General features: G+C 50.1%; 1 protein-coding gene across 6 annotated transcripts in view; it reads left to right on the top strand.

Moving 5' to 3' along the window:
• FOXN2 (forkhead box N2) overlaps positions 1-26232 on the top strand; it is a 96332-nt gene that overhangs the window by 53881 nt on the left and 16219 nt on the right. For 3 of the 6 annotated variants that reach the window (XM_068153672.1, XM_068153674.1, XM_068153668.1), the window contains exon 3: positions 17195-17269. The exons of 1 other annotated variant lie outside the window; for it this stretch is intronic. The gene's annotated coding sequence lies outside the window, so the exon portion shown is untranslated. Of the gene's footprint in view, positions 1-14998; positions 15056-15821; positions 16330-17194; positions 17270-26232 lie in introns of those variants that run through there. 2 more of the 6 variants (XM_068153671.1, XM_068153673.1) reach the window with 2 other exon arrangements.

Below are 26232 nucleotides of genomic sequence, written 5' to 3'. Positions count from 1 at the left end.
TCCCTTTCCTCGATGGACATAAAAGACAATGGACGAGGTTGGGCCAAACTGCTCTTCTGCAGACAAGAAGCTAATTGTCTAAAAACAACAAGTCATTCAAGACCATGGGAGACTGAGGACAGTGGCAGGAGCATGAATATACAAAAGTGCCTACTGTAAAGGCCACAGCTTTAAGTGTTTAAATTCAACTCACATTCCCCTTTGAGGTTCAGATTTTAGAGCAGGAACATGCACACAAGGATTGCAGTGTTGTACATAAATTTCATCTGACTTCACAGGGTATTCCTGATGGCAGCACATCAGAACTGCCTGCACTTGCTTTCCTTGCTGTTTAAAGGGAAAATAAGTAGGTTATTTTGGTTTGGTTTGGTGTGCTCTGTGTTAGTAAATAGAGCAGCCTGTCATATCTAGGCTCTAGTTTTCCAATTGTGAGCTTAGTCCTTGGCTCAAAACGCTATTGTTCTTGGACCTGTGCCTTGAGCTGAAGGGCTCATGTGTGGGGAGGAAGAGGAGGAACCAAGCTAAAAATAAAGGGAAACAAAATGCTGTTTATTGCCATGGAGCAGATAATGCTTTCCTAGATGTCTCAGCAGCTCTGTCCTTGCAGGCAGCATAGGCTGGCACTGTTTGCTTTCACACGCAAGAGGTGAACATCTGCAGCCCCTGCTGCCTTCCTCATATTTTGCTCTGTTTGCTCATGCTGGTCACAGCAACAGGGGGAGAAACAGGCTCCACTTTCCATGATATGTCAAGCAAAGGACATTTGCATCACAGGTTTAAGACATGGGTCAAGTTCCTTCACTCCTTCATGTCATAGAGTCATACTAGCATAGAATGCACTGGGTTGGAAGGTACCTCTATAGGTCATCTAGTCCAAGCCCTGGAGTAAGTCATCCCCAACTAGATCAGGTTGCTCAGAGCCTTATCAAGCCTGACCTTGAATGCCTCCAGGGATGAGGTTTCCACCACCTTCCCAGGAACCTGTTCCAGTATTCCACCACGCTCATAGTAAAGAACTTCTTCCTAACATCCAGTCTGAATCTACCCAGCTCTACTTTAAAACCATTGCCCCTTGTCCTCTCATCACAGGCCCTTATCAAAAGTCCCTCCCCTGCTTTTCTGTAGCCCCCTTCAGCTACTGGAAGGCTGCTCTAAGGTCTTGTTGGAGCCTTCTCGTCTCCAGGCTGAACAGATGCAACTCTCTCAGCCTGTCCTCACAGGAGAGGTGCTGCAGTCCTCTGATCATCTTTGTGGCCCTCCCCTGGACCCTCTCCAACTGTACTCCAAGTGAGGTCTCCCAAGAGCAGAGAGGCAGAATCCACCTGCCTTGAGCTGCTGGCTCTTTGTCTTTGGATGCAGCCCAGGATACAGTTGGCTTTTTGAGCTGCCAGCACACAAGAAATCTGAGTGCAGTTGCAGGGCTATGATCTTGTTGCAATTACAGAGCCATGGTGGACAGCTCCTGTGATTGGAATGTGGTAATGAATGACTTTGTTCCAGTGAGGATGGAGCCCTGGAGCAGGCTGCCCAGAGAGGTTGTGGAGTCTCCTTCTCTGGAGACTTTCAAAACCTGTCTGGATGCATTCCTGTGCAGACTACCCAAAGTGATTCTGCTTTGGCAGGGGGGCTGGGCCTGATGATCTGTGGAGGTCCCTTCCAACCTCTAATATACTGTGGTACTGTGATTACTGGCTCATGTTAAGCACCTCATCAGCCAGCACCTTCAAGTCCTTCTCTGCTTGTCACCTAGTTTGTGCTTGGGATTGAATAGAATAGAATTAACCAGGTTGGAAACGACCTTCAAGATCATCAAGCCCAACCTCTCACCCAACGCCATCTAATCAATAAAACCCTGGCACCAAGTGCCTCATCCAGGCTCCTCTTGAACACCTCCAGTGACAGTGACTCCACCACCTCCCTGGGCGGCCCATCCCAATGGCAAATCACTCTTTGTGTGAAGAATTGCCCCTACCCAGGTACAGGACCTTGCACTTTGCCCTCTTGAATTTCCTGAGGTTATCATGGGCCCACTTCCCAGTCTGCCTCGGCCCCCCTGGGTGGAATCCCTCTCCTCCAGCATGTTGACCACCCCACAGAGCTTGGTGTCGTTGGCACACTTGCTGAGGGTGCCACTGTCTGTGCCATGAGCAAAGACTTGCCTGGCTGCCCTTTATTGTCACTCTGGTACTCAAATGCCTGCTTTGTAATACTGCACTGCTCTCAGAGGCAGCCTGACTTACATGTTACCAATTATTGCTGTGAAGAGAAAGGGACCTCCAAGCTTTTAGGGATTCAGGGGAAGGCAGCATTGCTGCCTCTTCTCAATTAACTGCCCTAAAAGAAGAAGCAGGATGTGCTAATAATATCCTCAAACTTGATTGCCAGAGCTGGGAATTTTCCATGCAGCTAACCTGATTGGATCCTCAGGAGATGCCAACTGGCCCACTTCAGGAGCAGTAGCACTGCCCCAGGGGCATCATCAGGGCTGGGTGTTTTACTCAGGCACAGAAATATTCATAGGCCTCTAAAATGTCTAAAAATGCACTGTGCCTTGTTAATGAGACACTGAGCCCCAAACCTGAGCCACTTTTGATGTTCCACTTGTTCTAATATTTAAAGAAATTGAGCACCTTGTGCTCTTGAATAGTGCACATAAACTATTCACAGGGATCTGATTAAACCACCCTGCTGACAGAAGTTCTTTCTCCATTTCTTTGAACTTGTTAAGCTGCATGAGCTGTTATCAGCACAAGAGGAGCGTGGCTGGAGAGGCAGAGGAGGTGGCCTCTGTGACCTTTCCTCAGCCAGTGTTTATCCATGCAATGGTTGATGTTGATATACTGGTCAAAGGTAACCTCAGCTGAGTGACTTTCATGGGAAAGATTTGAATGTCTGAATGTTTCACCTGCCTCTGGGCCTCATCAAAAGAAGCATGGTCAGCAGAGCCAGAGAGGTGATTCTGTCTCTTTATTCTGCTCTGGTGAGACCTCACCTGGAGTACTGTGCCCAGCTCTGAAGCAATCCACACAAGGACATGGACCTGATGGAGCAGGTCCAGAAGAGGGCCATGAAAATGGTCAGACAGCTGGAGCACCTCTGCTGTGAAGACAGGCAGAGGGAACTGGGGTTGTTCAGCCTGGAAAAGAGAAGGCTCCAGGGAGAACTAATAGCAAACTTCCAGTAGCTGAAGGGGGCCTACAAGAAGAACAGCATCCCAGAAACATTCAGGTTGGAAAAGACCCTCAGTCCAACCCATAACCCTGCTCTACAAAGTTCAGCCCTAAACTATATTCCCAAGCACCACATCCAAAAGACCCTTAAACACATCCAGGGTTGGTGACTCCACCACCTCCCTGGGCAGCACATCCCAATGGCCAATCACTCTTTCTGGGAAGAACTTTCTCCTCACCTTGAGCCTAGACTTTCCCTGGCACAGCTTGAGACTGTGTCCTCTTGTTCTGGTGCTGGGTGCCTGGGAGAAGAGACCAACCCCCACCTGGCTACAGCCTCCTTTCAGGTAGTTGTAGACATCAATAAGGTCTCCTCTGAGCCTCCTCCTCTCCAGGCTAAACAACCCCAGCTCCCTCAGCCTCTCCTCACAGGGCTGTGCTCCAGACCTCTCCCCAGCCTCTTTGCCCTTCTCTGGACACATTCAGGTGTCTCAATATCCTTCTTAAATTGAGGAGCTCAACAGGGCTCTGGGCAACCTGATCTAACTGAGGATTTCCCTGCTTACTGCAGAGGGAGTTGGACTAGATGACCTTTGGAGGTCCCTTCCAATCCAGATCATTCTATCATCTATATTAGAAAGTTGGTTACTTAGGAACTTTGTCAATCCTACAGTTCTAGCCTAACACCCAGCACCAACAGGGATTCATGGTGGAGGGTTTGGTGGCACGTACTCTACCCCCAAAGGAGACCAGGAGGGAATGCCCTCTCCAAAAGAAGCTTTCTTCTAAACTCTGACTATTGGCAGTTGCATCATGTCTAGTTTCCAGCTCATCTGATGTAATGGGGAATATTCTCCTTGTTCCTATAAGCAGCCAACATCTGCTCAGCTCCTGCGTGCACAGAGTCTTGTCACAGGCAGTGCTGCCGCCAGCACCGCAGGAATGCCTCCTTCAGCACCTTCTATCTGCAGCCTTCAGTGCTTCCTGGGATGCCCAGTTGCAAAGGTGGGTGAATAAATGCAGGTGGTGCTTCTAGTCCATGTGCACATACAGGCACAGCTATCATGTGCTGCAGTCCTCAAAAAGCCAGTGTGGCCCTCAGCATCTCCTATCAGGGCAGGACAGGAGCAGGCGCTGCAGGGTCGTGCTGAGGCCAAGCATAAGGTTCTACACCTGGGTCAGGACAGTTCCCATTATCAATAGGGACTGGGGGAGGATGTGATAGAAAGCATCCCTGCAGAGAAGGGCTGGTGGAGGAGAAGCTGGACATGAGCCAGCAATGTGTGCTGTCAGCCCAAAAAGCAATTGTATCCTGGGTTGCATCAAAAGCTTCAGGGCCAGCAGGTCAAGGCAGGTGGGTTCTACTCCCCTGCTTTGCTCTTGCAAGACCTCACCTGGAGTACTGCATCAAGCTCTGGGTGCAAGGATACAGATCTGTTTCACCTGATGTTGAGCTGAAATCTTCCATGTTCAAGCTTGAACCTGTTGTTCCTTGTCTTATTAGTGTGCACCACCAAAAAGAGCTTGGCCCCCTCCACTTGACACCCAGCCCTCAGATATTTAGAGCCAGTGATCAGATCCCCTCTCAGTCTTCTCCAGACTTAACAGCCCCAGGGCTCTCAGTCTCTCTTCAGAGGGAAGATGCTCAAGTCCCCTCATGGCTCTCCATTGGATTCTCTCCAGCTGGTCACTGTCTCTCTCACACTGTGATCCTGTGACAGCTCTAGCAGTTAAAAACTCAGGATTAGTTCTTTGAACTTTGCCTCATTTTTAAATTGCTTCCAGTTGGGTCTCCTTGGCAGTGTTGGCACAATTAATTAAAGTATAGTTAATTTAAGCCTTGAAAAGTCCTTTTCATGTCGCTGCCACCATCCATGCCTGACAGAAGAGCACTCACATGCAGTATTGCAGTTTGGTGCAGATCCACACAAAGCCTGCTAGCTTAGCCTTGCTTTGACAATTCAAAGCACTCTCTTGCAAGCAGGCTGCAGCAAATGCCAATACAATGATTACACAAGGCAGAGGAATCTGCTGTCATGCACAGCCCCAGTTCTGTGAAGCACCCCATCACGTGTGCCCTCACACGTGCCAGGAGGTTTTCCTGGCATACTGTGGGATTGATTTTCTGTGCCCTTAGCAATCTGTTCCATGACAATCTCGGCTGGGGGTAGTGCTGCTGGGTAGACATGGCTTTGATCCACACTTCCAGGATATCTGTGATGCTGGCCACTTGACTAGCAAACTTATCTTCTGCTTCCACAGATTGGAGCCATCCTTAAGCAGTCGCTGGCTCCCAGCCCTCACGGTCGTGGTGTTTGCTTTTGGGAAGCTGTGAAAAACAATGAACACAGATAACAACTGACTGGAGAGTCAGAAATGTTTGGTGTGGGAATAAAAATGTTGCTGGCAGACAAGTATAGGCCAGCATAATGGCTTATTGGCTTTATTCTCATCTAGTGCGAGCATCTAGTGGGGTGCTTCAAGAAAAATGTGTCCAGCAGCTGTAGGGAGGCTCTCCTACCCCTCTGCTCTGCCCTGGTGAGACTACACCTGGAATACTGTGTCCAGTCCTGGCCTCCCCAGTTCAAGAGTGACAGAGACCTGCTGGAGAGAGTCCAATGGAGAGCCACAGGATGATTAGGGGACTTGAGCATCTCCCCCATGAAGGGAGACTGAGAGCTCTGGGGCTGTTTAGTCTGGAGAAGACTGAGAGGGGATCTGATCACTGGCTCTAAATATCTGAGGGCTGGGTGTCAAGTGGAGGGGGGCAAGCTCTATTTAGTGGTGCACAGTAATAAGGCAAGAAACAACAGGGCCAAGCTTGAACATAGAAGGGTTTGCCTCAACATGAGGAGAAACCTCTTTACAGTGAGGGTGACAGGGCCCTGGAGCAGGCTGCCCAGAGAGGTTGTGGAGTCTCCTTCTCTGGAGACTTTCAAACCCCACCTGGATGCATTCCTGTGTGGACTACCCTAGGTGATCCTGCTTTTGGCAGGGGGTGTTGGACTGGATGATCTCTGGAGGTCCCTTCCCAACCCATAATATCCTGTGATTCTGTGATAAACCTTTCTTTGGGAACTGGATGCAGCAAGTGATACTGTTCCTTCCCACCTCACAGCTGGCACAGAGGTTGTAGACTCTCCTTCTCTGGAGACACTCACACCCCACCTGAACACCTTCCAGTGTGACCTGCTCTAGGTGATCCTGCTTGGGCAGTGGGGCTGGACTGGGTGATCTTTTGGGGTCACTTTCAACCTCTGACATTCTGTGATTCTGTGAAAGCAGAAGGCAGGCAAGGGTATTGGTGTGATGTGTATATGCACATACAAAGGTGTGATGTATTGATCAGCTTACAGAAATAGCACCTGGGTTTAGTAGACAGTGATCCAGAAGTACTTCTTTTCTAGATTTGAAACAATAAACCACATGTACAGGTAACTTATTCACTCTGCAGGTCTCCATGGAAGCAGGTCACCATGTCCAGGTGAGGCTGCAAATAATGCTGATTGAAAACTGCATTGCTTGCCTTCCTGAAATGTATTGCCTGCTTGAATTAGTATTCCTCCTGGTAGCCACTTGTCAAGCACAGGGCCACTAAGTAATGTGGATGCTGTAAACACAGCTGTGTGATCAGGAATTTTAACCAGGCTTGGCAGTGGCTTTTGGGGTGTCTTTCTGTTCCCCAGATGAAGATATTTGTTTTTTCCCCCTCCCCACAAAACTTTTGAGTTATCTGTGGCAGCCCATGTTGGCTCAGCCGACAGTTTGCCTCTGCTCTGCAGATTCTGGCCACATGAATCACTTCCAGTTCCGCTTTCCTCTTGCCACTGCCTTTCAAAAGGGAGCAGGCATGATCAAGGCTATCCAGCCTGACTATTGTTGCTGCTGAAGCAGAGGGGAACAGAACTGAAAAAGCTCTTCAATGGCCTCCTGGAAGCCACTGCTGTAACTCCTGGCATTGGGATGAGAAATGCAGATTTCTTTCTGTGCCCTGGAAGCATCCCATGCTAGTCTGCATCACAACTGCTGAACAGGCTGGACTTGGAGATCCAGCCAGAAGATTTATTCCTGCTTTCCTGCCCCAGCTTCCTTCCTCCTGGAACTGGAAAATGAGCCAAAAATCCCTAAGCAGAGCATCTGACCTTTGCCGTTGGCTGCCAGGGCCCTGGATATGTTCATTGCCTTGTTGCCAGGACCCTCATGGACCCAATTCCCAACCCTGGGTGCTCCTCACTTGCTGGCCAGATGTTCACATCTGGTGGTGGACCCATGCTTTGGGGCCACCTCTCCCTTCACCAGTTTGCTTCCTGGCATGGCCACTTGCCTTCATCCTTTGGCCAACTCATCCTGTCTTCTCTTTGTTAAAAAGCCAAAGCTTGGTTCAAATCATTTAGAGTACTTTATTTCCAGTCTGACAGGGGAACTGTCTGGCATTTGTCACTCATGGCCACAGGTGGGTACCTAATGATGGTCCAGAAGGATCTTTGGTTGGAGTGAGCCTGTCCACACTGTCACCTCGTCAGTGGCTTTCAGGAGTGAGACATAGCCTCTGATTGGTGGTTCACAGAAAGATGTCACCTCTTGATGAATCCTGCCTCTGTAGAAGACCACTTACAGTATTTCAGAGACTATTAGGGGCTGGAAGGGACCCTGAGAGATCATCAATTCCAACCCCCTGTCCGAGCAGGATCACCTAGAGCAGATCACACAGGAACACATCCAGGTGGGTCTTGAATAGCTCCAGAGAGGGAGACTCCACAACCCCCCTGGGCAGCCTGTGCCAGTGTTCTGTCACCTTCACAGTGAAATAATTCTTCCTCCTGTTTCCATGGAACTTCCTGTGCCTCAGCTTCCACCCCTGCCCCTTGTGCTGTCATGGGGCATGGATGAGGAGGGCCTGGCTCCAGCCTCTGGGCACTCAGCCTTTATGTATTTATACACATGAATGAGGGAGGCTCCATGCTTAATGATTTAGTCCTCAAAACAGCAGGGTTTGGGGCAACGCTGCTGCCTTCTGATGTGGATGTGGTGTGACATGAAATGGTTTGCTGACAATTGATTTGGGTGGATTGCCTTACTGGCAGCTCAAGCCTTTGGTTACAGGAACAGTGAAACTACCTGAGATTTGCACTTCATTGTGTGATGGATGGAGGCCTTGGGCTTTCTGGAGGAAGGTGAACAATGTGATTTCCTTAATGCAGATTGTTTTAGGTATGTATTAAATGGCAGTAGATGGATCCTCAGCTATGGAACAGGCCATCCTTGTTCCATAGCTGTGCAGATGCCAGAAAGTATTACTCCTCTGACAGCTGGAATCAGGTCCAGGCAGTGATTCCTGCCAGCTGTTGCACAGACACACGTGTCTGCATTTCTAGTTGGGAAGCTTAACAAGCACCATCTAAGACAGTCCTTTTCTCTTTGCCTAGAGCACATGCCCTCCAGTGAGCTGTAGTACCAAACTGTTGATTTTTAACTAACTCCCTGAATAATAACCAAAGATTTCTGGTGGTAAAGAGTCATGATCTATGGAGGTGAAGAGCTGGTGCATGCCTCAGAGCCTGCCTTTGTTTTAAGTCACCCTGCTGTAAATCTGGACTGACTTTGAAAAGACTAAGGGAGATAGGAAGAGAAAGGACATGGGAAGCAATGCACTGAGCAGGCAGAGCATGCAGATTTGCATCAGGATCACAAGTAGAAGTTGCAGAATGGGGTCATGGTGGTTGTTGATTCTCTGCACATGATTTATGCTGGGTGCTATAGTAACTGCTGCTGTGTCAAGGGAGAAAGACCTCTACAAGTTTCTCTCGTCATTATCCTGAAAGCCTAGGCTCAGACTGACTGGGAGAAAAGGTGCTGCAGCCTAAACTCCCCTCTGGTCCTTTCTGCCTCTTTGGGAAGGACAGAGGAGGCTGCCCACCCCCCGGTGCAGGCGGGGGCAGTCCCTGTGGCACACAGGCAGTAGGTGTGCAGAAGGTGCTTTTGACTTTGTGCGCCCGACCGGAGAGCTTCTCACAGGCTTCAAACAGCAAAGAAATGACTCTGGGGCAAATTCTGTCATCCTGAACAAAGCAAGATGCCCAGCAAAATCCTGGGAAGTTTGCTCAAAGGAGGATTACTCTGACTAAGCCCAGCCACTTCTCACTACTACAGCTTGCTGTACCTCCGGATACTCTCAGTCAGAGCACAGCCTCCTCTTTGGCTGAACTCAATGAATGCCTGGAACAAAGTCCACTTATGTTCAATGCTCAGAGATAATCTTGCAGCTAAATTCTACATACAAACAAAAATAGACTTATATTCACATATGAAATATAAGTGTTGACACATTGTGTGCAAACAAATCTATACACACACACATATACAATAATCTAACATCAAAAGGCAATCAGTCATTCATAGAATCATAGAATGGTCTGGGTTGGAAGGGACCTCCTAAGGTCATCCCTCTGCAGTCAGCAGGGACATCCTCAAGTAGATCAGGTTGCCCAGAGCCCTGTCAAGTCGCTGTCCCTGCAAGTGTTTAAAATAAGACTGGATGAGGCACTTAGTGCCACGGTTTAGTTGATTAGATGGTGCTGGGTGAGAGGTTGGACTTGATGATTGTGCCAGGTTACATCCAGCCCAGGAGGGGGTGGGCTGAGAAGAACCTAGCCCCAGGTGGACAAAGAAACCTGTCCCAGTTGGGCAGACAGACTTGGTGTCCCCCCACTCCCAGGGGGAGGCATCTTTGGGGCAAAGTCAACTCCACTCCCACTTCCTGTCCACAAGCCTTTCTAAGGGGAGCCATTTTGTCTCTCTCTTCTGTCCTTGCCTGCCTGAGACCCTGCTCCTGCTGCTGTAGCCACATGGTGGGAGCCTGTTCCATGCTGCTCCAGGCTCCTAAGGGCTGCCTCTAAAGAGAATCCATCTTGCATCTAGAGAATCCCTTGCCAGCTGTGTCTGGTTCTTTTCCTTACACCTTTGTAACCTTCCTTTTACTCAAATGCCTTTCACAGTTTGTTAAGCTTACTTTTTACTTCCAAGCTGATTCAAGACTGTTTCTTTCCAAGCTTTACCTCTCTTTCCTCCTACCCAATTTGCTTTTCCCTATCAGGGGAAAAAAAAAGGTGAGAGGGGAGGCAATCTAAATCTGTTCCATTTGGCCTTCTGGACTCTGGGAAAGCTTAAACCACAGCAATGATCTTGGAGGTCTTTTCCAACCTGTGTAGTTCTGTGATTCTGAGATAAAATAAGCCAGGAATGAACTTACTTTGAGTAGCAGAGAGTACATGGCCACAAGTTGAAAGCCAATTGTTAAACAAGCAAGTACTGTCCTCAACAAAAAGAGAGCAGCAGAACACGAGGTGAAAATAAACAGAAAGCAAACAGAACACAGCATTGATTGGCTCCTTCATTATCTAGGATAGCTTTTAATGGAGGAACCTCTGTGTGTGCCATTGCTCTTATCTCTCCAAAGGCAGAATGTGCACACTGTAAAAAGCAGTCACTTCATTTTCTGCTTGAAAAGATCATTGTGTGTGTGTATATATATATTTTTTACCCAAAAGTGTCAGGGAGTGGAGGTCATGCTGATTTATTGGCAATTAAATCTGCAGGGTTTCTCCACTCCTTTCAAAACAAAGGATCTCTGGGTAATTCAGCCTGGCAGATTACACGGTGGGCTGTCTGCAGAGAGGCATGTAGCCTTTTGTTTGTGCACAACAGAAACAATTGACTTGGGCTTATTTAGGAAATTGCTACTATTTTCTGTAAGGTATTACCCGTGAGGAGAGGCAGGTAAGTTAGCTCTTCAGAATGCAAGGCTCTTTCCAGTAGTCAAAATGATGAGTTCATTTCTGCCAGGCAGCAAGTCTACAGATGATACTTCCTTCAGCTTAGGAGTAAATAGATGACAAAGGTTAGACAACAATCCAAATGCATTGCTAAGGAAGATTACTGGGTGCAGTTTTGAGGCCCTGACTACAAGAAGGGCACTGAGGTGCTGGAGTGGGTCCAGAGAAGGACAATGAAGTTGGAGAATAGAATAGACCAGACCAGGTTGGAAGAGTCCTTCAAGATCATCGTGTCCAACCCATCAACCAATCCAACACCACCTAAACAACTAACCCATGGCACCAAGCACCCCATCAAGTCTCCTCCTGAACACCTCCAGTGATGGTGACTCCACCACCTCCCCAGGCAGCCCATTCCAATGGGAAATCACTCTCTCTGTGTAGAAGTTCTTCCTAACATCCAGCCTAAACCTCCCCTGGTGCAACCTGAGACTGTGTCCTCTAACAGGTCTTGTAGGGAACAGCTAAGGGAACTGAAGCTGTTGAGTCTGGAGAAAGGGAGGCTGAGGTGAGATCTTCTCACTGTCTCCAACTCCCTGCAAGGACATTTGAGCCAGGTGGGTGTTGGTCTCTTCTGCCTAGTAACAAGTGATAGGGTGAGAGGAAATGGCCTCAAGTTGCAGCAGGGGAGGTTTAGATCTGGCATTAGAAAAATTTTTTTTCACTGAAAGGGTTCTCTGTTTAAACACAGTAGCAGGCTGCCCAGGAAGGTGGTTGAATCCCATCCTTGGAGGTGTTTTGAAGATGCAGAGCAATGAGGGATTGTGGTTTAGCACCAGACTTGGTAGGGTTAGATAATGGATGACAACAATGATCCTAAAGATCTTTTTCAAACAAAACGATTCTATGATTCTATTGCATTTGCTTTACTCCATGGCTGACTTTTCCATTCTTGAGTAGGTACTTCTGCATAAGCTTTCAAACCAGGCTTGGGAGGGTAGATTGAGGAAGAAATGCTTTACAGTGAGGGTGGTGAGACACTGGAACAGGTACTGGAAGGCTGCTATCAGCTTTCCCTAGAGCCTTCTCCAGACAGAACACCCCCAGCTGCCTCAGCCTGTCCTTGTGGCAGAGGTGCTCCAACCCCCTGATCATTTTCATGGCACTCCTCTGGACCTACTCCATCAGGTCCATGTCCTTCCTGTGTTGAGGGCTCCAGACCTGTGCACAGTACTCCATAAGAGCTGCTTTTAATAACTCTTATGTTTATCCTGCCTACAGTAGAAAGCTGAGATGGAGTGAGAGGGAGACCAAGGCTGTGTGAGGGCTTGGACTGCCAGCAGCTGCAGGCCTCCATCACGGACAGGGTAAGCTGCAGGAAAGAATGGTTTAATGTTTTCAATTCTAAATTTGGGACCAAGCAGCTTTTAAAGACTTTGCACAAAGCAGCCTTGCAGTGAGTCCTCCATGTCATGGCTCTGCAATTTACCAGGGTTGAGCAAATAAGCAGTAGAACAGCACTGGTGGCCTTGGCTCTGATGCTGTTGCTCTTAGCCCTTCCTTCACCACCTGCTCCCTCTTACTGTCACAAATGGCACACAGGATTTAGCAGGCAAACCAGATCATGGTAAGGAGGCAGGGATCAAACAAACACAGGTTCCTCCATCATCTGGCAAGCTGCCTGGGCACTAAGTGAAGGCATCCTGGTGCTGGCTGAGAACTCAGTACAGGTAGAGCAAGGAGACATTAGATGAGCTGTGAATCCCCTCATAGTGACCAAAAAAAGCCTGCAGTGGAAGACTGTCCCTGCCTGTTCATGCAGGGTATGTACCCCTCTTGGTAGCTTTGTGTTTGGTGGTGTAGATTAGGAGAGCCTGGAGCCCTCCTGTGCCCCGGCTCCTGCATGAGCTGCAGGCATGGATCCAGGCCACTGTTGAAGATGGGTGGAAATGAAGCATCATCCTGAGGTGCAAACAGTATGTGCTGGGTTTTGTAGGGCTGCTCCTGAGGGCTGTGGCTGATAGGAAAGCAAACACCCTTGAGGAGCCATCACTTGAATTCTAGGAATGCTGAATTGCCTCTCTGTGGCATGTGCCTGTCCAGCTACAAGCTGGTACTTGACCTGGCAAAGCCCACTCAAAATGTTTTGTGCCCCAGCTGAGCTGAATGGATGGGGGGGGAGAGAGAGAGAGAGAGAGATTTCACCACCCTTGGATCCAGCATTGCTGTCTTGAGTTGGAGTCTTGATCCATGGGTGGTGGGTTCAAAAAGGTGAACATATGTGCTCACCCTTATACATCTTAGCCAGCCTGGGGCCACCTTCAGGGCGGCAGCTGTCTGCCTGCTCCAGTGTTTGAGAGATTTTGGTGGGGCAATGGATGGGAATCACAACTGGACTCTGTGTCTGGGATTCAAAATTGGTCAAGAAAGTTCAGCAGGGCCACAGTAGACCCAAATTTGACCTGTCAGCAGGTCCATGCTGACACTGATGTTTTCCAGCTATATGGAGGGGAATAGAGACAAGCAGCTGCCACACTGCCTCCACAGGGCTCAATCCAGCTCTCTCTTAATTCCCCTCTTACAGCAGCCCCAGCTTTAGTTGAGACAAGACAGACCAACTCCCTTGATGATCTTAGCCAGCCTCTTACAGGCAAGGCAGTGCTGGTAGCAGAGTTGCTAGGTCTGTTTGTAAGGGTTTATTACTGGAGAGTGCTTTCAGCATTAGGTGCCTGAGAACAAGGATGGCACTGACCCAGGTACAGGGCCCTGCACTTCACCTCATTGAACTTCATGAGGCTCACCTGAGCCCACTTCAACAGCTGTTTAGGTCAGTCTGGTGACATCCAGTCCCTCACTCTTATCAGCTGCACCACTTAGCTTGGTATCATCTGCAGGCTTGCTGAGGGTGTCCTTAGTTTTGCTGTCTGTATCATCAGTGTCTTCATTTGAGCAGCACTTGTCCCATTATGAATCCCTGAGGGACACCACTTGTCACCCATCTCCATATGGACATTCAGCTGTTGGACATGAGCATCCAGCCAGCTCCTTATCCCCTGAACTGTCCACCCATCCAAGCCATACCTCTCCAGTTTAGAGAGAAGGATGTTATGGGGGTCTGTGTCAAAGGCTTTGCAGAACTCCAGCCAGATGCCATCTGTTGGTCTTCCCATGTCCACTGATGGAGTCACTCCATTGTAGAAAGCCACCAGGTTGGTGAGGCCGGACTTGAGCTCGGTGAAGCCACCTGCTTAGCTGATAGGCAGGATCTGTGCTGTGATCTTCCCAGGCACAGCAGTGCAGCTGGTAGGTTGGTCATTTCCAGGGTCCTCTTTCCTACCCTTTTTAAAAATGGGCATGGATCCAGAGTCTCTCCCTGAGAAGGACTTCTCGAGGTCCCCTTTATTATGCTATAAAACTGTGAGTGTCCCCAGGACGGAAAGACCTTGCTAAGCAAACAGCAAAGTTCTCACCCTCAAAAGCTTAAAGCTGAAGGCACGGGTGGAGGAGGATGCACTGTGAGGCAGAGCAAACACCAGGGAGGCTTCAGCTTTGTTAAAAGAAGAAAGCCGGGGGGGGGGGGGGGGAGGAGAAGAAAAAACATTAAGAGAAATAGTTTAATGTCGTTCGAGAAATTGAGGGGAACAAAAAACAAACGCTTGGAATAGGAGCGGTGCGGGGGGAAGCGAAATACAGCAGCGCGCCAGTGGTTGTGGATGTGGGAGGGGAAAGGAAAACGAAGCGAAACTAAAAGGAGGGCTCGCGTTTGAAGTTCGGGGCCGGGGGACAGATGTGATGTTTTGGGGAAACAAACTTTGCCCAGACGGCCAGGGCGCCCAGACGGCCAGGAGGCGGGATGCGAACCCTGGAAGCCGCCGGCAGCTCGCACATCGCCCGGGCGAAGGGGGATGGTGGAGGGTGGTGGCGGCGGTGGGGCGGTGGAGAGGCAGTACCGACGGCGGGGACGGGGGGCGGGTCGTTCCCGGTTGCCATGGGGAGGCGGGAGGGCGGTGCCGGCGGTGCCGCCGCCGCTGCGCAGGGAGCAGCTGCTCCCTGACACATCCCCCTGCTGCCATATTGTGTCCGTGCTGCCGGCCGTACGGCTTCATGACCGCGGTGAGTGGAGCCAGCGCGCTCCCCCCCTTCCCTCCCCACCCCGGATTCACCCCGCTCCTTCTGCTGCTTTCTCCACCCCCTCCCCCCGGGTTTTTTCTTTCCGATTTTTCGGGGGGTTGCAAGGCTCGATGGTTTTCTCTTGGTGTGTTTTGTTGGTTGGGGTTTTAAGGCTCGTGGGTGAATGGGGAAAGAGCAGGGAGCGGGGCGGCGGGTCCTGCTGGTGCTGGGCGGGGGGTGGTGGAGCTGGGCTGGGGTCCGTCCCCCCCTGACGGGTTCGGCTCCTGCCACGCGTGTCGAGGCTGAAGCGAGAGCTTCCTTCCTTCCCCCGGCGCGGGGACAAGGCGCGGTGGCGGCGCTTCCTCTTCGGCCGCGCTCGATGAGGGTGCGCGGGGACAGCCCTCCCCTACCCCGCAAGCCGCTGTGGCCGTGCCGGGAGCGGGGCTGCCCGTTCCCCCCGCCACCCCCCCGCGAACCGCCGCAGCTCCTCCTCCCGGCGCGGCTCTGCGGAGCATCCGTCCGCCCGCCCGCGGCTTTTCCGCCTGCCAGGTCCCGCGGCCGTTCAGGCCCCGGCGCTTCTCCGCGCGTCCCTAACGAGGCTGAGGCGAGGGAGTCAGCCGCGGCCGCCGCTCGGTCCCGCCGTGCCCCTCGCCTCCGCCGCGCACCGCCGCTCAAGGCCCGAAGCGGTTCAGCGAGTGAGCGTCCTTTGGCCTCGCTCTGCTCTCTAAAGGCAGGGGGAAGCCCCTGCGGCGCTTGGGACGCCCAGAGACGAGGGGCAAGCGGGAGGATGCGTTTCGGGGCGATTTGGGCTAAAAGGCTGTAGAAAGGGCTCCTGAAGGAGGTACTGGAGGCAGGCACGTGGCCCTTCCCTTCCCAGGCTTTACGGATTTTCATCCTTCTTTTTTTGTGTGTGTGGGGTGTGTAGAGAGGGGACACACACACAGAGGTGGTGGAATTGGGCAGTGAATTGGCTCTGAGTGTCTGAGGAGCAGCATCCCACTGCCCACCTGGCTTAACTCCTGCTTGGGCACACTCCTGCTCTCCCAGCTGATATGGGTGCAGAAACTGAGGGGTCTGTGGTAAAATGTTTGGATTCTGACGAGGCCCAAACGAAAGGGTAGTGAGAACAAATAATTGAAACCAGAAAACAAGGAGTAACCTTGAGCAAAGTCCAGCAGAATGACCTCCCTGCCTTGGTGCCAGCCTAGGAATGGATGTTACATGCAAAATGTAAAGTTAAGAATGCTGAATTGATGTTGGACTTGAATGCTCTGGAGGTAAGTTCATCAGGTTTGTTGCTAACCTGTGAAAGTAAAGTAACTTTATATGTACTATGGGACAGATGTGTGTGTATATCCATACACACACACAGGTGCTCCAAATCTTGTTACTGGTGGACTTCTCATTCAGCTGGACATTAGTAATAATTGGGTTGCAACACACTGACATAGGAATGCCATAATCTTTGTTGTGTTTCTTGGTTTGAGGTCCTTGTCCCATTCTAGACCTCTGGCACTTTGCTACAGCTATGCAAGAAAAATTCAGATGGCTTTATCCTATCTTAGAAAAGCATCAACTAGTCTGCAGTTGTTTGCTTGGTTTTCTCTTGGCAGGTGCCATCCTATGTCCCAAGCTCTGCAGAAGGTGGTTGGACACATCAACTCTGAGCTGAGGGCTGCATAGTAGCAATCAACAGGGCACAGAGCCTGAGCTGATGAACTTAGCTTAGGTCTGGGACATGCTGTTCCTGAGCCACATGCTACCACAGTGGTTCAGCTTCTGCTGGGGGTTTGTCTGTGTCCACACGTGACTTGAGTGTTGTAGAAACAGGGAGGAGGCAGTAGTCCTCACTTGGTAAGTTTGAGTTGCCTGAAATTTGTGTAGGACTTCTCTGTGCTCTCAGGTTTTTGTGTGGAAGTGTTTTTATTCACCCATGAACTGAGCAGTGCTGCTGTACCACGGTGTTTATGCTTGTGGAGCATGGCGGAGATGTTGTGTTGGCTCCAGCTGTGGCCCTTGCCTTGGGGAGTAGGGGGACTGGAAGGAGCTGGATGCATTGACCTTAGGTTGCTTCAGGTGTGCTGCCCCAGGTACTCCACACAGACCTTGCTGGACTAAAACTGTTGATGTTTTCATTGGCAGCATCTTGGCCAGAAGATGAAGTTGTGACCCGCTGTGTGTGCTGCCGAAGCTCTGCAGGGATTGCTCAACCCACAAGTGAGAGTTTATTATTATTATTATTAACATTATTGTTATTTTAATGCAAAAGGGACACCAGCCAAGGAGGTGCTCCCCCCACAGGTCAAATCACCTTGTATTTTCTGCTTGAGGAGCCTTTCTGCATCCTCTGGGGAGCTTGGGGTTGGAAGGCACCAACATTGGCAGCAACTGTCTCAGTGTCTGAACTTGCCAGGCTCGTAAGTAATGGAGCAGATACAGGGATGTATAATGGGCCCATTAAGTGAGCAAAAGGGCTACCTGGTGTGTGAGTGTAGTGCCTGGAATGGAGGACAGAGGCTGAGGGACATTCAAACTTGATTTTTTTACCATCTTTGTTAACCAAAGCCTCTGCATGCTCAATGCAGTAGGTGTGAAAACCTGGCATGTTGAGTGTAGGCAAACTCTTGGTCAGCAAGGTAGCCTGGCCCCTGCAGGTGCTGTGTGTGAATTTAGTTTAAACTGGTGAGAAATTGATGCAGTTCTTGTGTGGAAATGTTGCTTCCCATACAAACAGTGGGAGGTTTGATGCTGGTTTTGCTGAGGCTGTAATTCCACCTTGCTTCTATGTTGTCACCCCTTGGCTCCCCACCCTTGGGTTGAAAGGAGCTGGTATTTGTGGGAGGCAATACCCCAGGCACTCTGAAGGCTTTTTCCAAATGCAGGTTCACATTACTTGGTCAGAATGAGCTCCACAATGGGATGATAGCCAGTGGGGTGACAAAGATAGAGTTGTTGGGAGGAATGACTGTGCCCACAGCCACTGATGCCATGCGTCTCTTGTTCCATTCCATTCACCAAGGTAGTCTTACTGCACTGCTGTGGTGCAGAGTGAGCTGTGGGAAGGACAGCTTGCCTCTCCTGGCCATAAATCAATGAAAGCAGCTTTTAGTTCCAGTAAGCCAAAGCTATCAGTGCTGCAGATGTGCACTTGCTACCTTTTGGTACAGCTGTGTTTTATTCCATTTGGATCCTTGAGTTTTCTTTTTGTGGCTGTTGCTGTTCCTCCCCTTCCCGGTGGTGAGGTGTGTTAACTCCAGTCTTACATGTAGGATGTCACTGCACTGACTGTAACTGTGGTGAGGGAAGTTGATGGAGGCAGCAAGTGCCTCGTCCTGGCGCTTCTGCCTCGCTGTCAGACAACCCAAATGGTGGTAGGCAACTTCCTGCTGTCAGCAGCCCTGGGTGACTCACGTCAGCACGAAGCTTCATCTCTCCAGCAAGTGCAGACTTGCAGGCTGCAAACCCTGTCCACATCCCAGCGCGCAGCTGAGAGAGGGTCAGTTTGGGTGGCTGTGTTGTGTCTGTTCCCAGAGTCAGCTCTTTCCTCTGCTCCCTGCAAATACACCCTCAAGTAAAGCACAGAATTTCAGGGGCTGGAAGGGACCTGGAAAGATCATCCAGTCCAGCCCCCCTGCCAGAGCAGGATCACCTCGACCAGGTTACACAGGAGCACATCCAGGTGATTCTTGACTATCTCCAGAGAGGGAGACTCTGCAACCTCCCTGTGCCAGGGCTCTGTCACCCCACAGTTGGAAAGTTTTTTTTCTCATATTTAGAACAAGAAAACTCCAAGATGCTGCTTCACTTTTTGTCTGGCTGGACTTTAATGTGCAATACCTGGTGTATTTGTTCCCTGTCATATTACACATGCCTCCTGACTGCACACTGGGTGATGGTGAACTCTCCATCCCGTCCTCACTGTGCTGGCTAAAAGTGTGCAGTGATGCTCTGGGGTACGTAGAGAGTACTGTGCTCTTGTGAGACCTCACCTACAGTACTGTGTCCACTTCTGGGGCCCCCAGCAAAAGAAGGACATGCATGCATTGGGAGAGGGTCACAAAGATGATCAGCGGGCTGGAGCACCTCTCCTATGAGATCAGGATTGGAGGAGTTGGGTCTGCTTGGTCTGGAGAAGAGAAGACTCTAGGGACACCTTATAGTGGCCTTCCAGTATGTGAAGGGGGCTGCAGGAGGTGAGAGGCTTTTTAAAAGGGCCTGTGGTGGTAGGACAAGAGGCAATGGTTTTAAACTAGATCAGGGCAGATGTAGTCTGGGCGTTAGGAAGAAGCCCAGGGTGATGAGACACTGGAACAGGCTGTCCAGAGAAGTTGTGGGTGCCTGACCCCTAGAAGTGTTTAAGAGCAGGCTGGATGAGGCTTTGAGCAACCCAGTGTAGCAGGAGGCGTCCCTGCCTGTGGCAGAGGGGTTAGAATTAGATGGTCTTTGGGATCACTTCCAACTGAAGCCATTCTGTGATTCTGCAGAGACAATTAAAGTCAGCAATGGGAGTTGGCTTGCTGTGCTGTGGTGATAAATGAGGTGGTACAGAAGTGTTGCTATCCGATGCAAGCCACTATCTTTATCACCCCTGGTACTCTGCCTCCTCCCTGTGAGATGTTATGACTGCAGAAGCCTGAAGTTTGGGTCACACTGGCTTTGGAGAGTGCTGCTGGGGTCTTCTCAGTGCTGAGTGCCTGCAGGTCTGTATGGCTGGCAACCAGGAAGAGTGGCTGTTGAGTCTGGGGTCACTGAGTGGTTGCTTGCATGCCAGGAGCATTTTGAGAAGCCTGGAAGTTGTGCAGATAAGATGATTGATACCAATGGTCAACAATGTGGATTTTAATGCATTCAGATTGGTTTCAGTTCTGTTCAGTCTAGACTTGGTGCTCCCTTCTGCTTTCTCAGAGGTGTATTAGAGACTCCATCAAACTGGCTGCTGCTGCAGAAATCTCCCCCTGCCCCTGTGTTTCTGTATCCACTGTAAGCATTAGAGTATAAGTTGTGTTTGGTTTTACCCAGGTCAGAGAATGATAGAGGCTGAAAGGGGCCTCTGAAGATCATCTAGTCCAACACCTCCACCAAAGCTGGTTCACCTACAGCAGGTTGCACAGGATGAGTTTTGAATGACTCCAGAGATGGAGACTCCACCACCTCCCTGGGCTGCCTGTGCCAGTCTCTCACCACCCTCATGGGGAAGAACTTCTTCCTAACACCCAGTCTGAACCTACCCACTTCTGGTTTTGCTCCAGACAGGGAGCTGGGTCCAACAGTGGCTGCAGCCTTTGGAGGGGCTTCTTGATTGCACTGCAAGCAGTGCTGGGCTAAATGGCTTAGAGGCTGTGGGCTGTGTTTGGGATCCAGGCATGCCTGAGTTTACATAACACCTTCATTTCAAACCTGTATCCAAAAAATGAACACTTTTTGCATAGAGGTTAGGTGTTGGATGAAATCTTCCTCTGGCTGTGGTAATGCTTTGGTCCCTTCCCTTTTTAAATGTTGCAGCATTACTTAACTTTTCCTAATAGTGTTTTTTTTCACAGATCATTTTTCCCTTGCCATTTTTGTTTGTTTCATTCTCTCCTGCCTTTAATTATGTCAGAGGGTGCAGGAGAATGTTGACATTGAAAGCTCATCTAAGTGAGAGGCTTGGAAGTAGTTCAGAAAACCTTTCTTCTCTTTTGACCCCACTGATGCCAAGGTTAAAAAGAAATGTTTGAGCTTGGGGCTTGTCTGGTGCCTCACTTGGGTTTTGCTGAGCTATTTTTTTCTCTGACTTCAAGAAGTTGATAACCACCTGAGGGGAGAACTCATTGCTCTCTGAGCTACCTGAGGGAGGCTGGAGTGAGGAGGGGCAGCCTCTTCTCCTTGGTGGCAAGCAACAGGACCAGAGGAAATGGTTTCCAGCTTTGCCAGGGGAGGTTCAGGCTGGATGTTAGGAAATAGTTCTTCACTGAGAGGGTTCTCAAACACTGGAATGGGCTGCCCAGGGCAGTGGTGGAGTCACCAGCCCTGGAGGTGTTTACACAGCCTGTGGACCTGGCACTTAGGGCCGTGGTTTAGGGTTGACCTTTCAGTGCTGGGTCGAAGGTTGGAGTGGATGATCTGTGAGGTCTCTTCAAACTGGGTATTTTCTGTGATTCTGTGACTTTTTTAATGAATTTTTAAACAGTTATTTTTCCTTTTGCCCCCTTTTTGCAAGCCAAGAGGAGGGGGGAAGGGCAAGGACCCCACTTGCCATGAGTGCTGCCCCAGGGCATCACTGACTTCAAGAAGCTGATAGCCACCTTTGTGATGGCTCTTTAAACAGTTACTTCTCCTTTTGCAGCCAAGAGGAGGGGGAAAGGCAGGGACCTCACTTGCCATGGGTGCTGCCTCAGGGGAGCATCTCTGGGTGCCTTCTGTTGCTGGGGAGGGTGGGAGGGGGTGCAGATGCCTGCTGTCACTGCAGACAGCGGGGCCCAGCTTGCCAAAATGTGCGGCCGAGAGGCGGTTTTGTTCTCGGGAGACCATAATGCCTTTAGTTGTCTTGGATACGTGACATCACATAGTGCTGTAATCAAATAGAGGCTTTGCTCAGGGCTGGGCAAGGGGGAGCTGGAATCTCAGCTGACCTCCAGCCTGCTCAGCCACTCCTGTGAGGTGGACAGGCCTGAGACAAAGGAGGTGGTGGAGGGGCGAGGTTAAATTAATGGGGGGAAATGGTCTGGTGTCGTGCTCTTAATGCTGCCTGTCAAATGGATGTGGAGTTTTTCCTTCATGAATTCTCACTGCTTGTGCCAAGTCTTGGGGGTTGGGTTGGGTTTGGTTTGTTCTTTTTATTGCTGGTCCTGTGCTTGGAAGCTTTTCCCAAAGCTGTGTAGGTGAGCAGTGATAGTCATTTATTTGTGTTCATTCTTGGGCTGCTCTGACAACACAATCTGTACATTGATGTGTTTAGCATGGAATGATGGAATGCACTGGGTTGGAAGAGACCTCTAGAGCTCATCTAGTCCAACCCACCTGCAGTAAGCAAAGGCATCCCCAACTAGATCAGGTTGCTCAGAGCCCCATTAAGCCTGACCTTGAATGTCTCAAGGAATGGGGCCTCCACCACCTCTGTGAGCAACCTGTTCCAGTGTTCACCACCCTTGTAGTGAAGAACTTCTTCCTACTGTCTCTGCTGTCAATACACTTGCAATGAATGCATGGGAACACAAGACAGCAATAAAAGAGTTTGCTGTTGGTAGAGCTGCTGGCATGGGAAAGCATTTGTGCATCTCTTACAGAGCCTGTTCATAGCAGTACAAAAACTGTGCATGGAATACACCCAGGTCCAGGCTCTGTAAATAAGATTGCACACCTTCAGCTTGTTGCCCAGAGGGTGGTTGCAGAGCTGCTGGCATTAACCCCAGTGTATGGCTACGAATCTCTTCTCCTGGATTGGAATCATACTCTGCTCTTCAGACTGAGACACTGCATGGTAAGACTTTCTTTAGTTGAGTTTTTAAATCTGGAGGGACATCACTGTGCTGTTAGCAGGTTCCAGAGCTCCCTACTGCTAGCAGAGGTGGCCCAGTTGTTCAGCTGGTCCAAGAGAAAGAAAGTGCTGTACTTAGTTGTGGAGAAGGTTGCCCTGACTTGGGACACTGATGTTATGCTGATGCCACTGGAGAGTAAAGGGTCCAAGGAACAGCAGCAGCTCCTCTCACCCACCACAAGGCATCTCTTAATGAAAAGGCTAAATTCCTTCTTGTCAGGTTGATGCATCCAGGCACAGTGGCCACAAACCAGTGTCTGTGCACTTCTAACTGCAATGATGCTAGTTTTGGACAAGGTCAGCTTTGGTGGGACAGAAGCATGTGCTACAGCTTTGTCCCTTGGACCTGGGCTCTTGGAACTGAGAGTCTGAGAAGGGCTGCTTGGGGGCGGGAAAAAAAAGTGCTTCCCTATTTGCCTGAGGGTATGCCCAGACGGGCCTCTGGTTCCATGGAACACTTGGCCTGTGTTAGAGCAGCTTTGTTTCCGTGAAATGCTCACACACCCAAAGCATTCACTTCTGAGGCAGAGCACAGTGGGGCTCGAGGTCTTCCATCAAAAAGAAGTTAGCTGGAGTTGTATATGGGGATGTGCAAACCTGGTTTAAGGCCAGATGTTATCCTCTGCTGGGCTGAGGACCTTCCAGTCCCCATAACCTTTCCCCAGCTTGACTCTTCAGAGAGCTGGTAAGAAGATTGCACGAAATACTTTCTTGTCTTGCAGTGCTGAATCTCTTCCAGTCTGTTAGAACTCCTAACCTGAACTAACTGAATCCTCCTGCAGCCTTAATCAGCCCCTTTAAACCTGGGTTGTGCTGTTGGGGTCATGAGTAGCCTGCAAGACTGCACTGGGCTTTGGGTACTGGACTGTTCTGGCTCACAAGAGTGCCGGATAGGATGTTGTCTGCCTTGCCTCTGTTCTGGTGTGAGCTAACTTGGGTGCGAGCAGCCTCAGTTGACTTAGCAGCCATTTAATCTTCTTACTCTCGAATCGCGGTCCTCCTCTGTAATTGCCATGCAAAGTAAGTTGCTGCAGTGCTTTGTGTTTGAGGAGTAGATGTTGGTTTTTCTTTTGAAGGTGCTTGAGAGGAGATAATGGTTCAGCTCTTTAGGATTTACATGCGTGATGCTCTTAAGCTTTGGATACTTTGGCTTTCAGTTTCAAGTCTTAATGCTCATTAACAGCAGCACGCTGGGTACTGTGTAGTTAGCAGGGCAAAGCCTGGGGACAGAGCCTGAGCTGTTGCGCGGTTTTTAGAGGCGCACTTCGAGCGTTTGCACCGCTGTAGGTTGTGCCTTCCAGCTCTGCCTGGGGACTGGGGCTGTCCCTGTGAGAATCGCAGTCGGTCTCTGGGCATTCAGTATTGCTTAGAAATACTCACAGGGTGGCTGTCAGGAGGATGGGGCCGGTCCTTTCTCAGTGGTGCCAGTGACAGAACAAGAGGTGTTGGGCACAAACTCGAATGTAGGAAGTTTCATCTAAACATGAGAAAGAATTCCTATAACAGAGCACTGGAACAGGCTGCCCAGAGAGGTGGAGGAGTCTCCTCCATCTCTGCAGTCATTCAAAACCTGTGTGGATGCTGTCCTGTGCAGCCTGATGTAGGTGAACCCACTTTGGTGGGGGTGTTGGACTAGGTGATCTCCAGAGGTCCCTTCCAGCCCCTGTCATTCTGTGATTCAAGGTGCCAGCCAATGATGAAACATTTTCATCTGCCATCCTGCTTTGGTAAGGAGTGGCTCTGGGAGGGTGGGAGGAGAGGTGTCTGGAGCCTGTCTCAGTGGCTGAGCAGGTGTGTGCCATGTGGAAATGGATTCCTGCAAAGCTTGTGCTGCCCCTGGAGTAGGTGAGGAGGCAGGGAAGGTGGCAGTAAGGGAGTAAAGGGGTGGCAGACAAATGTAATCGAGTGGCCTTACAGCACTTGTCTGTGCTCTTAACCTTGCCCTTCTGCTAGGCGTCCCTCTCCCCTCCCTGCCTGTTTCACTTGGGTGCTGATGACTGAAGTGGGGTGAGAGCAAGGTCTAGTGGCTACCTGCCTCTGGCTTTGCATCAGCCTTTCTGGCCAGTACCAGTGAGAAACTTCAGGAAGAAATCTTGAGGGTCCAAGCACATGCATTTGTATCATGGTGTCTGCATTAGAGCATCTTCCGTGCTCTCACCTTCTAATTGTCTGTCTGCTCTCCTTGCTCTTGCTGTTGGTTTTCCATTCAGTTATCCCTGCCCTCAGTCCCTGCTAGCTTGTAGCAGAGGTGGCTTTGATGAATCACATGACCCCCATGTAACTTATGAAACCCCAAATATTAGGAGTGATGATCTTGAAAATGATAGCTTGGAAGCTGTGTTTTCAGAATCCTGTCTGCTTGTGGCTGGGCAGAGCACATAGCATGAGGAGAAATTCATTTTGGAGGTCATTTAGGGCCTGCATGAATGACTCTGGAAAGTGTGTATGAAGTGTGTGCCTTCAGATACACTCCCGTGGCACTGCTGGCCCTCCTCACCAGGCTACTAAAGGTAGAAAGCAGTGGAATAGTTAGAGATGTTCCTCAGGGCCCCTGGGTACTTAGGAGATGAGGAGGCCCTTGGGGGCTTGAGAGACAAGAGAGACATTAACATGTCTGGTACTGAGCCCATCTGGGAGGCACCCTTTGGAGTTGCCAAGGTTGATCTTTGTCTAGGAGGAGGGCAAGCTTTTGGTGGCCTTGCAGTCCTTTGGTTCCTTCAGACCTGAGTCAGAGGTCTGGACAGAATGAGAGGTTACAGTGTTCTGACCTAAAGCAGAGCAGGAGCAGGTTAATGTCGTGTTGCTGGGGCTGAGATGATGCTGTCTAGGGACAGTGGCTATCTCCAGAACGGCAGTGCTAAAACTGGCACTTGCTGATTGTCCTGGTTTGAGCTGGAACAGAACTAACTGTGTTTAGTGATTGGACTTCTCAGTCTCTCCCCAGTGAGTTCACTTTCTGAAGTCAGTAGCATGTTTTCACAGCCAGTGGCTGCTTCTGGGCACGATAACACTGTTGTTTATAGTTGCTACTAAGGACTGATACACAAAAGGCTCTCTCTCACTGCTTGCTCCTATAGAAACCAAGGTCACTGCTCAATCCTGTGTACCGCCTTGGGGTGCTGTAAGTGAAAAGGCTGCACATGCAAGGAGAAGCAGACAGGTGACCCAGACTAACAGTGTTCCATTCCATAGATGTCCTGCACAGTAGAGAGCTGAGGGACCATGGGATTAGAGTGCACTGGGTTGGAAAGGACCACTAGAGGTCATTGAGCCCCAATGCCCCTGCATTAAGCAGGGGCATCCCCAACTAGATCAGGCTGGCTCAGAGCCCCATCAATCCTGGTCTTGAATGTCTCCAGGGCTGGGGCCTCCACTGTCTCCCTGGGCAACCTGTTCCAGTGTTCTGCTGCCCTCATAGTGAAGAACTACTTCCAATCTACCTCTGCCCTGCTCTAGTTTAAAACCATTGCCCCTTGGCCCTTGCAAATAATCCCTTCCCAGCTTTCCTGTGGCCCCCTTCAGGTACTAGAAGGCTGCTGTAAGGTCTCCCTGGAGCCTTCTTTTCTGGCTGAACAATCCAGCTCTCTCAGCCTGTCAAGCTCTATTCTATGGCCAGTGTCTGAGCAGGACTTTGTCCATTATTCTGCTTTCTATTCCAGTCTGG

This window comes from Melanerpes formicivorus, unplaced genomic scaffold (assembly GCF_026170545.1).
Source record: "Melanerpes formicivorus ecotype bairdi unplaced genomic scaffold, bMelFor1.0.p_v2 SCAF_26, whole genome shotgun sequence".
NCBI classification, from domain to species: Eukaryota; Metazoa; Chordata; class Aves; order Piciformes; family Picidae; genus Melanerpes; species Melanerpes formicivorus.
The sequence above is the reverse complement of the archived record's forward strand: the minus strand, read 5'-3'. Positions and strand labels throughout refer to the sequence as shown.